General features: G+C 35.8%; 1 protein-coding gene across 12 annotated transcripts in view; it reads right to left on the reverse strand.

Moving 5' to 3' along the window:
- SMAD9 (SMAD family member 9) overlaps positions 1 to 14410 on the reverse strand; it is an 82820-nt gene that overhangs the window by 52750 nt on the left and 15660 nt on the right. For 6 of the 12 annotated variants that reach the window (XM_016197253.2, XM_016197254.2, XM_016197251.2 and 3 more), the window contains exon 2: positions 8123 to 8257. The exons of the other annotated variants lie outside the window; for them this stretch is intronic. The gene's annotated coding sequence lies outside the window, so the exon portion shown is untranslated. The remainder of the gene's footprint in view (positions 1 to 8122; positions 8258 to 14410) is intronic. 12 annotated transcript variants of the gene reach the window in all.

A 14410-nucleotide genomic window follows, 5' to 3' on the forward strand; every position in this document is an offset into this window, starting at 1 on the left:
CTAAATGCACCAATCACCAGAAGAAGAAGCCATAAGCTGTTGATTGCTGATAGCACCAAAAAGGGTACTCAGAGGCAGTCACAAACAGCATCTGACATTGGCCTGCACCAGAGGCCATCCTAAAAAGCTGGGAGTCCTAGCAGATCTACCTAATACATAGAAACAAAACCAAACAGGCAGCCAAAATGGGGAGACAAAAAAACAAGCTGCAAATGAAAGAACAAGAGAATTCTACAGAAGATAAATGAATGGAGATAAGCAATTTATCAGATATAGAGTTCAAACTAATGATTATAAGGATGCTAAACAGCATGAGAAAATATATAGAAAGTCTGAAAAATGATCAGAAAGTCTGAAATGAAGAAAGACATAGGAGAAATAAAGAATATACTGGATGGAATAAACAACAAATTAGAAGAAGCTAAGGATCAGATCAGTGAATTAGAAGAAAGGGTAGAAAAAAATCGCTCAATCAAAGAACAAAAAAGAAAAATAATTGAAAAATAGGACAGTTTAAGGGAGCTGTGGCACATGAAATGTAACAATATTTGCATCATAAAAGCACCATAAGGTGAAGAAAATATGCAAGGGATAGAGGAACTGTTTGAAGAAATAACAGCAGAAAACTTCCCTAACCTGGTGAAGAAAAAAGTCACACAAGTTTAGGAGACACAGACAGTTCCAAGCTAGAAGAATCCAAAGAGGCCCAATGCCAAAAATTGAAGACACAGATTCTTAAAGGCAGCAAGAAAAAAGCAATCTGTTACCTACAAAGGAGCTCCCATAAGGCTGTCAGTTGATTTCTCATCAGAAACTCTACAGGCCAGAATGGAATAGCATGAAGTATTAAAAGTAATGCAAAACAAGGATCTGAAACCAAGACTATTCTATCCAGCAAGGCTATCATTTAAAATAGATGGTGAAATAAAGAGCTTCCCATACAAAAAAAAGGCTAAAGGAGTTTATCACCACCATACCAGCATTGCAAGAAATGTTAAAGGGACTGCTGTAATAATAAGAAGAAATAGAGAGAGAAACATAGGCATAAAAAATTAAAATGGCAATAAGGACCTATCAATAATAACCTGAAATGTAAATGGATTAAATGTCCCAATCAAAAGATACAGGGTAGCTGAATGGATAAGAAAACATGACCCAAATATATGCAGTCTACAAGAGATCCACTTCAGAACAAAACAGTCACGCAGGATGAGAGTTCATAGGTAAAAAAATTTTCGAAGCAAATAGAAATGAAAAGAAAGGTGGGATAGCAATACTCATATCTGACAAAATCGGCTTAAAAATGAAGGGCATAAACAAGAGACAATGAAGGTCACTACATAATACTAAAGGGATCAATACAACAAGAGAATATAACCCTGGTGAACATACAGTGGTACTTCGGTTTTCTAATGTAATCCATTCCGGAAGACTGTTCAAGTTCTAAAACATTTGAAAACTGAGGGATCAACAGCAGACAGCTAGGTTTCAAGCTCCTGTACTCAGTGGAAGCCATGTGGTATGTCCAATCTCTGAGGTGTTCAAAAACCGAAGCATTTACTTACAGGTTTAAGGCGTTCATAAACCGAAATGTTCGTCAACGGAGACATTCAAAAACCAGGGTACCACTGTATCTGCACTTAATGAAGGAGCACCTAAATATATTTTAAAAATTTCTGGAGGACTTTATGGGAGATAGTGAAAGAAATACAGTCATAGTAGGGGACTTTAACAGCCCATGGTCTTCACTGGATAGAACTACCAGACAAAAAATCAACAGGAAAACAGTGACCCTAAATGACACACTAGAACAGATAGATTTAATTGACATTTACAGAACATTTCACTCCAAAGCCGCAGAATATACATTCTTCTCCAGTACCCATGGGGCATTCTCAAAGATAGACCACATGTTAGGACACAAAACAAGTCTCTACAAGTTGCAGAGATTTGAAAGCATATCAAGCATCTTCTTGGATCACAATGACATGAAAAGAGAAATCAACTACAGTGAAAACATTAAAAAACATTCAAACACATGGAGGCTAAGTAGAATGTTCTTTAACAAATGAATGGATTACCAATTAGATGGAGGAAGAAATGAAAAAGTTCCTGGAAACAAATGAAAATGAACACAAAACAACCCAAAATCTATGGAATACAGCAAAAGCAGGACTGAGAGGAAAGTTCATAGCACTATAGGCCTACCTCAAAAATGAAGAAAATTTTTTAATAAACTGTCTAATGCTACAACTTAAAGAATTACAAAGAGAAAAACAAGAACAGCCCACAGAAAGTAGAAGGAAATAAATAAATAAATATGAAAGCTGAAATAAATGACATAGAGAGTAAAAAACAAAAAAACAAAAAGATCAATGAAACCAAGAGCTGGTTCTTTGAATAGATAAACAAGATTGATGAACCTTTAGCCAAACTCATCAAATAACAAAGAGGACCAGAATAAATAAAATTAGTAATGAAAAAAGTGAAGAACAACTGACACCACAGAAATATAAAGGAAAGTAAGAAAATACTATGAACATCTATGAGCCCAAAAGCTGGACAACCTGGACAAATGGGCAAATTCTTGGAAAAATACAATCTTCCAACACTGAATCAAGAAAAATCAGAAAACATGAGTAGGCTGATAACAAATGATGAAACTGAAGCAGTAATAAAAACTCTCAGCAAAATAAGTCATGAACCTGGCTTTAAGGGTGTTTTACTAAACATTCAAAGAAGAACTAACACCTATCCTCCTCAAACTATTTCAAAAAATCCAAGAGGAAGGAACAATTCTGAGCAATTTTTACAAGACCAGCATTATCCTAATCACAAAACCTGACAAAGACACTACAAAGAAAGAGAATTACAGGCCAATATCACTGATGAACATAGATGCTAAAATACTCAAGAAAATATTACCAACTTGGATCCAGCAATATAGTAAAAAGATCATAGACCATAACCAAGTGAGACTTATTCCAGGGACAAAAGGCTAATACAATGTTCACAAATCAATAAAGGTTATACATCAGATAAACAAACTAAAAAACAGAAACCACATGATCAGTAGAAGCAGAAAATGCACTCGACAAAATCCAACACTCATTTCTGATAAAAACTCTCAGCAAAGTAGGAATAGAGGAATCATAACGTAACATAATAAAAGCCATATATGACAAATCTACAACCAACAGCATACTCAGTGGGCAAAAGCTAAAAACATTTCCCCTAAGTACAGGAACAAGACAAGGGTGTCCACTTTCACCACTTTTATTCAATACAGTACTGGAAGTCCTAGCCACAGAAATCAGACGAGAAGAAAAAAAGGCATCCAAATTGGAAAGGTGGGAATAAAATCATCATTATTTGCAGATGACATGATATTGTACACAGAAAACACTAAAGACTTCACCAAAAAGCTACGAGATTTAGTAAAACTTCAGCAATGTAGCAGGATACAAAATTAACATCCAGAAATTGATGACATTTTTATACACCAATAATGAACTATGAGAAAGAGAAACTAAAAAAAAAAAAAAAAAAAAAAATCCCATTTTCCATTGCAACAACAAAAAAATAACATACTTAGCAATATACTTAATCAAGAGGGTAAAAGGCCTATACTCAGAAAACTATAGGATGTTGAAAAAGATACAGAGGAAGATATAAACCAGTGGAAGCATATACCATGTTCGTACTACTCAAAGCAATCTTTAGATTCAATGCAATCCCTATTAAAATACCAATGTATATTTCACAAATCTAGAATAAATATTCCAAAAATTTATATGGGACCAAAAAAGACCTCAAATAGTTGCAGCAATACTGAGAAAGAACAACAAAGTGGGAGGGATTACAATATGGGATATCAAGTTATACTAAAAAGTCACTATAATCATAGCCTGGTGATGGCACAAGAACAGGCACATAGATCAATGGAACAGAACAAAGAACCTAGAAATCAACCAAAGCCATTACGCTCAAATAATATTTGACTAAGGAGGAAAGATCATACAATGGAGTAGAGACAATCTCTTCAATAAATGGTGTTGGAAAAATTGGACAGGTGCATGCAAAAAAATGAAACTAGATCACCAACATACAGCATCCACAACAATAAACTCAAAGTTGATAAAAACCTTAAATGTAAGTTATGAAACCATTAGAAGAAAACATAAGCAGCAAAATCTCAGACATTTCTCATAGCAATGTGCTTGCTGATACATCTCCTAGGGCAAGAGAAACAAAAAAGAAAATAAATAAATGGGACTACATCAAACTAAAAAGCTTTTGCAGAGCAAAAGAAACCATCAATAAAATGAAAAGGGGGCCCACTGTATGGGTGAACGTGTTTGCCAATGATACATCTGATAAGGGGTTAATTTACAAAATATATAAGGAAGTCATACAACTTAACCAAAGGAAGACATAAAATCCAATTTAAAAATGGGCAAAGGATCTAAATAGACACTTCTCCAAAGTGGACATACAGATGGCCAAGAGATATATGAATAAATGCTTAAAGTCACTAATCATCAGACACATGCAGGTTAAAATGACAATAAGGTATCACCTCACACCTGTCAGAATGGCAACTATCAACAAATCAACAAATGACAAGGGCTGGAAAGGATGTGGAGAAAAGGTAGCCCTAGTACACTTCTGATGGAATGCAGATTAGTGCAGCCACTATAGAAAACAGGATGGAGTTTCCTCAAAGAATTAAAAATGGAACTGCCTATTGACCCGGTGATCCTACATCTACTAATATATCCTAAGGAGACTTAAACACCAATCAGAAAGAATATACACACCCCATGTTCATAGCAGCACAATTTACAATAGCTAAGATCTGGGTACAGAGTGCCCATCAGTAGATGAGTGTATAAAAAAGCAGTGGTACATTTACACCATGGAATACTAAGCAAGCTCTAAAAATGAAGGATATCTTACCATTTGAGACAGCATGGAGTTACCTGGAGAATATTATGTTAAGTGAAATAAGTCAGTCAGAGAAAGACAAGTATCACATGATCTCACTCACATGTGGAATCTAATGAACAAAATAAACTGATGAACAAAATAAATCCAGAGACATAGAAACATGGAACAGACTGATGAATATCAGAGGGAAGGTGGGGGTGGGAGGTAGAGATTAACCAAAGCACTTATATACATATATGCATAACCTATGGACACAGACAATAGTGTGGTGAAGACATGGTGGAGGGGGCACCTGGTTGAGGTGAACTGTGTCAATGGTGAGAGAAAGGGGACATCTGTAATACTTTCAACAATAAAGATTTTTTTTTTAATAGCAATGAAGTTAAATGATTTGACATATTTTTAAATGATCACATTGGCTGGTCTTATGGAGAAGTGGTAGGATGGCAGACTAGCAGGGAGCCCCAAATAGAAGACAGTGTAAAGTACAGTTGAGACCATGGGAGACCATCAAGGGCAGAAGTGGCTAGGGAAGTTGGGATTAGTGGAATGATGTTCAGCTTTGTTGTCTTAGGATGGGGCCATCTAGAGAGCATCTTACAGATCAAGAGGAATTAATCAGGGGAATGTCATGTTGCAAAAGATAGAGAGAGGAAGAGAGAACCAAAGAAGGGAAGAGGAGAGAATGAGGGCAGATAGGTAGTATTGTCCATCTGGTCACAGGAAGATGAGAGATACCCCCTGAAAGATTCTGTCTTGGTGAAATTTTAGTAAGACTGGGAGGGAGGTGAGAGCTTTGAGGAGCAAAGAAAAGGTGGCAAGTGGGAAGAGAGTGGGAAAGCAGGAGTGTGTTTTGAAATACTGTATAGAAAACAAAAGGCAAGCTCCTGCAGGAACCAATAATTCAGCATGAATGACAACAAAGCAATTGTAAGGTCCCACTCTGAGAGGAGCTTCAGAAAAAGTAGTTCTACTCTCAGAAAAAGAGGATTGCTCATTGCTCAGTCCAAAACCTGGGTTCTTTACCATTGGGATATCCTCTTGATGATACACGATGACCAGAGCTAGAAAAAGCAGCAGGTACTTGGGCACTTACCTTTAAGAGTTGCAAAAATGCCACTACAATAAAATCTCAAACTGTAATTTGATCACATTCTTACTAAAGTAGGCAGTGCCCTCAAGTGGGTAAAAAAGTAACACTTCTAAATATTTTTGTGATGAGTATGCCACTCAGCACTTGGAAGTCAGAAGAAATTTTGAAATGGTAATATAGAGTATTTCTATCCCTTACAGAAAGAAGTGATTGTCTTTTGAACCATTTAATATAATAGCTTAGAGGAAGAGTTTGGAGACAAATAATTTCATAACTCTACAAGAATGCACAAGAAACTGACATCAGAAAGGGAGTAGTGATGAAAGAGAAGAAGGGTGGAAGACTGTTACTTCTGCACTTTTTGTATCAACTGAAAAATATTTCCAGTGTCAAAGATCAAATATAAAAAGCCAAGAAGAAAAAAACTACAAAAGAGTGGACATTACATATTTTGTCCATTGTTTTTCCACGCACTGATTCTGCTTCATACTCTAATTTCTTTCTGCATAAACTTTTTATTAACAAAGACTGAATTTTTCCCACCCTTCATCAACACATTTTGAGTCAGTACCATATATTAATTAGTCTCCACAGATCTTGTTAAAACTAGAGGAAGACTGGTCCAGTTGGTATGGCTCAGTGGCTGAGTGTCAACCCATGAACCAAGAGGTCCTTGGTTCAATTTCCAGTCAGGGCATATACCCATGATTCCAGCTCAATCCCCAGGTGGGGGCGTGCAGGAGGCAGCAAATCAATGACTCTCTCATCATTGATGTTTCTATCACTCTCTCCCTCTACCTTCCTCTCTCTCAAATCAATAAAACATATTTTTTTTAAAAGTTAGAAAAAATAACTACAAGAAAACTAGATTTCCAGTATCTGTTAAGGAAGTCATTTGATTTACTCTCAAATGCAGCTCCATGTTTTTTTCACTCCCAAGGTAAGTATTGCATTCCCACTTAGACACAGAGCAAATATCTTACAGAGACAACCCATTCACCAGGAGCTGTTACTTGTCCTAAAACTTTAAATACATATTAATTGACCATTTAATATTTGACAAAGGCAAGAGCATACAAAGGAGCAAAGTTAGTTTCTTCAATAACTGATGCTGGGAAAACTGGACAGGTACATGCAAAAAACTGAAACTAGTTCACCAACATATTCAAACCACAAGAATAAATTCAAAATGGATAAAAGACTTAAATGTAAGTCTCTAAACCATAAAAATCCTGGAAGCAAACATAAGCAGTGAAGTCACAGACATCTCACACAATGGAATTTTCACCACTACATTTCCTAGAGCAAGAGAAACAGACAAAAAAATAAACAAATAGGACTGCATAAAACTAAAAAGCTTCTGCACAACAAAAGAAATCATCCTCAAAATACAAAGGAACCCCATGGTATGCGAGAACATATTTGCCAATGATACATCTGACAAGGGGCTGATTTCCAAAGTGTACAAAGAACACATACAACTCAACAAGAGGAAGAGAAACAATCCAATTAAAAAAATGGCAAAGGACCTTAATAAACAATTCTCCAAAGAGGATAGATGGCCAATGTTCTCTAGACCAAAGCTGGATGGACTCAGGCCTGACCGTGAGCTTCCCCAACTTATTACATTTTTCTCCAGGTATAACCCTCTGAAAATGTAGATATGGTGTGACTGAGGAAATGACATCAATTAGAGTCTTAATATTTCTACACTCTAAATTCATCTACTCCTTCCACTCCATGTGGCATCTGTTTACTGCTACCCTGCTTTTCTACTGTGCAAGCAAGTGCTTCTTTAGAACTCCAGTGTGGATTCTCACTGATGAGAAAGAATTACAGAAACTAAAAAGAAAACAAAACAAAAACTGAATCTGTACAGAAATAAAAGTGAGTTCATACATTGTAATGAGCTCTGTATATTCTCAAGCCAAAAAAAGCACACATCCAGAAGAATGACAGAGTGTCCAAGCATGCTGGTAATAATGATGATACTGTTTTTGAAACATATGAAATGGTATTACTGGGTGACTGGGCTTTATTGTACCACTGACTTGAAAGATGAACGGAAGGGAAGTTTACCTCTTGTTCCAGCCACCCAGGAAAGTAAATGCCTTACAAGGCTGATTGTCCATTAGCCAGGGGGATATCCATGAATAATGAAGCCAGTCATTGGGCAGAACAAAAATTCTTCCTATGTAGATTTAGTTATCGAATCTAGAATAACAAGGAGATTTTTTACATGTTAGGGAGTCTTTAAACACAGTGAAAGCCAAGAAGAGATGCACTTACAGAAGCACTGCCCAACAAGGGTAAGAAAAATATCAGGAAAAACATTCTCAATTTACAAACTAACTAAACTAAATTCTTTTTTATGTTTTAATTTATCTTGATTCAGGTCCTAGTGGAGAACCCCACTCCCACGGAGGCTGTTCCGTTTACCCCCAGGTAAAGTCTCCCTGAAAATCCTGAGCCAACCTTTTAAAAAGATGCCAGTGATCTAAGCCCTTGATACATTTACCGCCCCAAGAACACTTTCTGGCTGTGATTTATGATTGGTTTGATTGACCCTATTGAAACATAAATTAATTTCATGATCCTTCTCTGTTCAAAACCCTCCAATGATTTTACTCTAAGTAAAAGCCAAAGTTCTTTCAATGGTCTTCAAGGCCCTCACCACTATTCCTCAACCCTGGTAACACATTACGATGGCCCTTACTTGATCATCATCCACCCGTTACCTTCCTAGACTTCTCTTCCATCTGCTCTCCCTTTGCTCTCTCTACCTCTGCCAGTTGCCTCTTCTTTTTCCCTTGAACATGCCAGACATGCAACTACCTCTGGGCATTTCTGTTTCTTCAATAGGCTTCCTGCAGATAAGCAAATAAATGCCTCCCTCATCCTCTTCAGAACTTTACTCAAATGCCATCTCTATGAAGCCTTCCCTGACCACCTTATTTTAAATTGCAGCACCCACCTCCCACATTCCTATTAAACTTTTCTGTTTTATTTTTCCAGTGGACTATCATTAACATACCATATGACTTACTTTAAAAAATTATTAAGGTGAAATTCACACGACATGAAATCATCCACTTTAACGTGAACAATTCAGTGGCATTGGGGACAATCATAATGCTGTGCAACCACCACCTCTATCTAGTTCCAAACATTTCCACCTTTCCAAAATAAAACCTCTTTCTCATTAATCAGTTTTCCCTTATTTCCTGCTCCTGCCCTTCCTCAAACCCTGGCAACCACCAATATACATTCTATCTTTTATGGATTTACCTATTCTGGACATTTCATATAAATGGAATCACAGTATGTGACACTTTTGTATCTGGCTTCTTCACTTAGCCTAATGTTTTCCAGATTTATACTGAAACATGTATCAGTATTTTTTTCCATTTCATTGTTGACTAATATTTCATTGTATATATAGACAATTTATTCATTAATTCAACTGTTGATGAACATTTGGGTTTTTTCCACCTTCAGACTATTATGAATAGTGCTGCTATAAACATTTGTGTACAAGCATTTGTTTGAGTCCCTTACTCAGTTCTTTTAAATATGTGGAATTGCTGGGTAACATGGTAATTTTTTGTTTAACATTTTGAGAAACTACCAAACTGTTTTCCACAGCAGTTGAACCATTTTACATTCCCAACAGAAATATATGAGTTCCCATTTCTCCACACCTTCACCAACATTTCTTATCTTCCACTGTTTGTTTACTTGTTTATGATAGTCCCCCAAGTAGGTATAAAGTGGTGTCTCTGAAAGACTAATGGTGTTGAGCGTCTTTTCATATGCTTGTTGTCCATTTGTATATTTTCTTTGGAAAAATGTCTATTCCAGTTCTTTGTCTATTTTTGAATTACATTGTTTGTCTTTTTATGTTGCATTGCAAGAGTTCTTTATATATTCTAAATATATACAGTAAGCTATATGATTTGCAAATATTTCCCCCTTTCTGTTTGTTATCCTTTTTATAATTTATTTTTATTATTGAGAATATTACATATATCCCCATTTCCCTTCTCCTGCCCCTCTCCAACGGGCTCCCACCCCACCTCAAGACTTCACTGCACTATTGTCTATGTCCACAGGCTATGCATATATGCATATAAGTTCTTTGGTTAAGTTCATCACTTTCATGTTAATGACCTTTGATGCCCAAAAGTTATTCATTTTGATAACATCCAATTTATTTACTTTTTATTTTGTTACTCATACTTTCTGTGTCATATATAAAAATCCACTGCCAAATCCAAGGTCATGAAGATTTACCCCTATGTTTTCTACTGAGAGTTTTATGATTTTAGCATTTATACTTAGGCCATTGATCATTCTCAGTTAATTTTTGTATATAGTGTGAGGTAGGGGTTCAACTTCATTCTTTTGCTTGTGGCTATCCAGTTGTTGCAGCACCATTTGTTGAAGAGACAATTCTTTCCTCACTGAATGATCTTAATGCTTTTGCCAAAACTCAGTTGGCTGTACATGTTTGGGTTTATTTATTTCTGGACTTTCAATTCTATCCCATTGATCCCTATGTCTATCCTTATGCCAGTAACTCACTGTTTTGATTACTGTAGCTTTGTGGTGAGTTTTAAAACTAGAAAGGGGGAGTCTTCCAAATTTGTTCTCCTTTTTCAAATTGTTTCATATTTTATTTTTATTGTTTATTATCTCCTTTTCCCCATCACAACATAAGCTTATTAGGACATGGATTTTTGTCCATTTTGTTCACCAGTACCCCAGCACATAGAACTGGTCCTGGCCATACATTGGGTGTCTAATATTTGCTAAATGAATGAATGGGCTCCTGAGAATATAGAGTCATCCACAGCTCAGAGGTAAGCATGGGAGTGGAAGGAGAAGGGGCAAGGAGAGAAAGAGGATACCATAGTTGAGCAATTCTTATCAGAGAAAATTGAAATGGCAGGAAGGCGGTGTGAGTTAGGCCTTGCGCTCTAGTGCCAAGGAGTCTTTCAAAACCTTACTGGCAGGAGACACAAGCAGCAGTAGCCATCCTGGTGTGTGTCTGTCTTTAGTAATTCCAGTATACTAAAACTAAAAATCATTTAGTTACTATCACATTGAACATTTTATGTTTTTCAAAAATGAAACATCAGATAAGATGAAACAGAATGAATAACAATGAATTGTTTTCTTTGAACTGAGAGAGAAAATAGCTTTTGCATCTTATCTCAAAAGTCTCCAAAGCTTTTAGTATCTGTAAATAATCATTCTTGATTAAGTTAATGCAATTCTACAATCATATCAGAAAATATACCCTGCAATGCAAAAGTACCATAGTGACTTTTTAAAAAAAATCTGAACAAAATCTTAAATAAACACATTTATCACATGTATTCAAATTAAATCTCTGGGCAGTGACCTCAGCACGTCTGAACACTTTTGTTAGTAATGGGACAGAAGCCAGTGAAGAAAAAGCAGAACTAGAGTCCATGAGGTGCAGTTGAAGTGCAATTTCCTTTGATGCACATTACTTTCTTTTCAGTATAAAATTTTTTAAATGTAAATAGTTAAGGAAGCATGAAGAGCACCACTACTGTTGAGTATATTATGTACACTACAACTAAATAATTGTGTTTTTCTTGCATAATCATAAATACTGATGATATGAGATAACGGAATATATTGCCACTCCACAAATTAGAGACTGTTAACCAGAGGATGCATTATGCCTCTTATTTAACTTTTTCAAAATAAACAAGGTGTTGTCAATATGATTTGGCAAAGAGTCTGGTTTATTATGGGAGTTAAATATTCATTTCATCCTCTTACACTGATAATGATTTAAAACAATATGTGAAGTATATAAACTGTCACTAAAATTGCATTGCTCTGGGATTTCCAAGTGTTACTCACTCTACTCAAGCTTCAGGGAAAACATATAATTGTGCCAGGCAGTCATTTCAGGTTTAATTATGATTGGGGTATTTTATTCCTTGGACAGAAGTGAGCCTGGAGAAAACTTTGTCTCAATTTGGTCTTCAACTCAGCCACTAAAAGACCATGGGCAATTCACTACCTCAGTTGAAAAACCCTCTACAGGAAGCAAACTGCTATTCATCCTTCAAATCCAGCTCAGATATACAAGCCTCTGTGACCTACCCAGATAAAATTCCCTTCTCAGTCAGTACCTTGTACACATTACTATTTTCAGTTTGATTTGTAATTTATTTGTTCATGTCCTCTTTAAGGACAGTGACTCTTAGTCAACTATTTAGCTCTAATCTCTCACACAAGATAGGCATTTAATACATATTTATTATTATTTACTTTAAATGACCAAGTCACCTAGTGCTGGTGCCTGGGAAACAGTAGATGCTTAATAAATATTAATTATCAGAAACTTTCTTCATTTCTTTTACTCAAAATTTAATTTGTTTTCATCCTTTTATCACCGTTCTGCTGATAGAGCTCAGCTCAGGCTCTTCTCTCCCTAGACCAATGGTTCTCAGTTTGGTAAGAGGGAGTGATTTTGCACCAGCCCCGACATGTCACTTGGCAATGTCTAATGACATTTATGGTTGCCACAAATGGGCTGGAGAAAATGTGTGACAATGGCATCTAGTGGGTAGAGGCCAAGGATGTTATTAAACATCCTATAGCACAGAGGAGAGCCCCATGACTAAAAAGTATCTTCTCACAATGCCAGTAGAGTCAAGGTTTAGAAACCCTGACCTAGATTTTAATTTCTTTAAACTGACTCCTGGTCATTCTGCTCTACTCCTACTCTTACTCTCCACTAATTTATTCTTCCTAAAAATATATTTTTTAATTGAGGTATAATAGACATATAACATTACATTAGTTTCAGGTGTACAACATAATGATTTAATATTTCCATATATTGGGAAATGATCACCACAATAAGTCTAGTTAACATTACCATACATTACATTTTTCTTGTGATGAAAACTTTTAAGATCTACTCTTGTAGCAACTTGCAAATATGAAGCAAAGTATTAGTAACTATAATTGCCATGTTGTATGGTACATCCTCATGATTTATTTTTTAACTAGAAGTTTGTATCTTTTGACCTCCCTTTCACCCATTTTGCCTACATGCCAACCCTCCCAACCACCAATCTGTTCTCTGTATCTATGAGCTTGAGTGTGGTTTTTTCCCCCAGATACCACATATAAATGATACTAAAAATCTTCATTGTCCTCCTATTCAAAAGATCTCACATTTAAAAAAATATATGCTGCTGCCTGGCCGGGTGTGGCTCAGCGGTTGAGCATCGACCTAGGATCCAGGCAATTGGGGTTCGATTCCTGGTCAGGGCACATGCCTGGTTGTGGGCTCAATCAATGAGTCTCTCATCATTGATGTTTCTAGCTCTCTTTCTCCCTCTCCATTCCTCTCTGAAATCAATAAAGATATATTTAAAAAATATATATCTGCTGCTGAATTTTTAATAACACTATCAATATATCAGTATGTCAAAAGCAGAACAGGAACCAATTAAAAAATTGTCTCTAATCTACCTTCTCTATCACTCTCAGTTCAAGGAAAGCTTTTAAATGAGGGGGACATTGGGGCGTAAAAACAGACACTGGGAAATGGAAGCTAATTTTCCTTCAATGATTCAAATTTGTAGAGCTATAAAGGCCAAATGGACCTTCTAATTTCATTTGCAGAATAAAAGCTGTGTCACTGAATGTTATACAACACAGTGGGCTGGTATATCTTATGAGGGCTAGATATCCTTTAATCTATACCTGATTTATTTAAAATTAATATGACCTAAGATTGGTACATTTTAGAAATGTAACAAAATTAATTCTTAGATGTGAAAAGTCACATAAACAAATAGGTAGAAGAAAAATGAAACAGTTTTTAGAAACTTTCCATTAAAAATTACATTCCATGCAAATCATGTATCTGTTAAAGGATTCAAATTCAGACTATAGAAAGAACTCCTACAACTCAACAATAAAAAAACAAGGAACCCAATTCAAAAGTGGGCAAAGCACTACAATAGGCATATATCCAAAGAAGATATACAAATGGCCAATAAGCATGTGATAAGATGCTAAACATACTTAGTCATTAGGAAAATGCAAATTAAAACCACAGTGAGATACCACTTTACATCCATTAGAATGGCTACTATCAACAAAACAAAAACTAACAAATATTGACAAAGATGTGAAAAAATTAAAACCTTTGTGCACTGTTGGAAAGAATATAAAATGACTTAGTTACGAAGCTCCTCAAAAATAAAATGTAGAATTACCATATGACTCAGTAATTGCACTCCTAGGTATAGATACAAAGGAATTGAAAACTCAGGTACCTGTACACCAATGTTCATAGCATTA

This window comes from Miniopterus natalensis, chromosome 2 (assembly GCF_054644295.1).
Source record: "Miniopterus natalensis isolate mMinNat1 chromosome 2, mMinNat1.hap1, whole genome shotgun sequence".
NCBI classification, from domain to species: Eukaryota; Metazoa; Chordata; class Mammalia; order Chiroptera; family Miniopteridae; genus Miniopterus; species Miniopterus natalensis.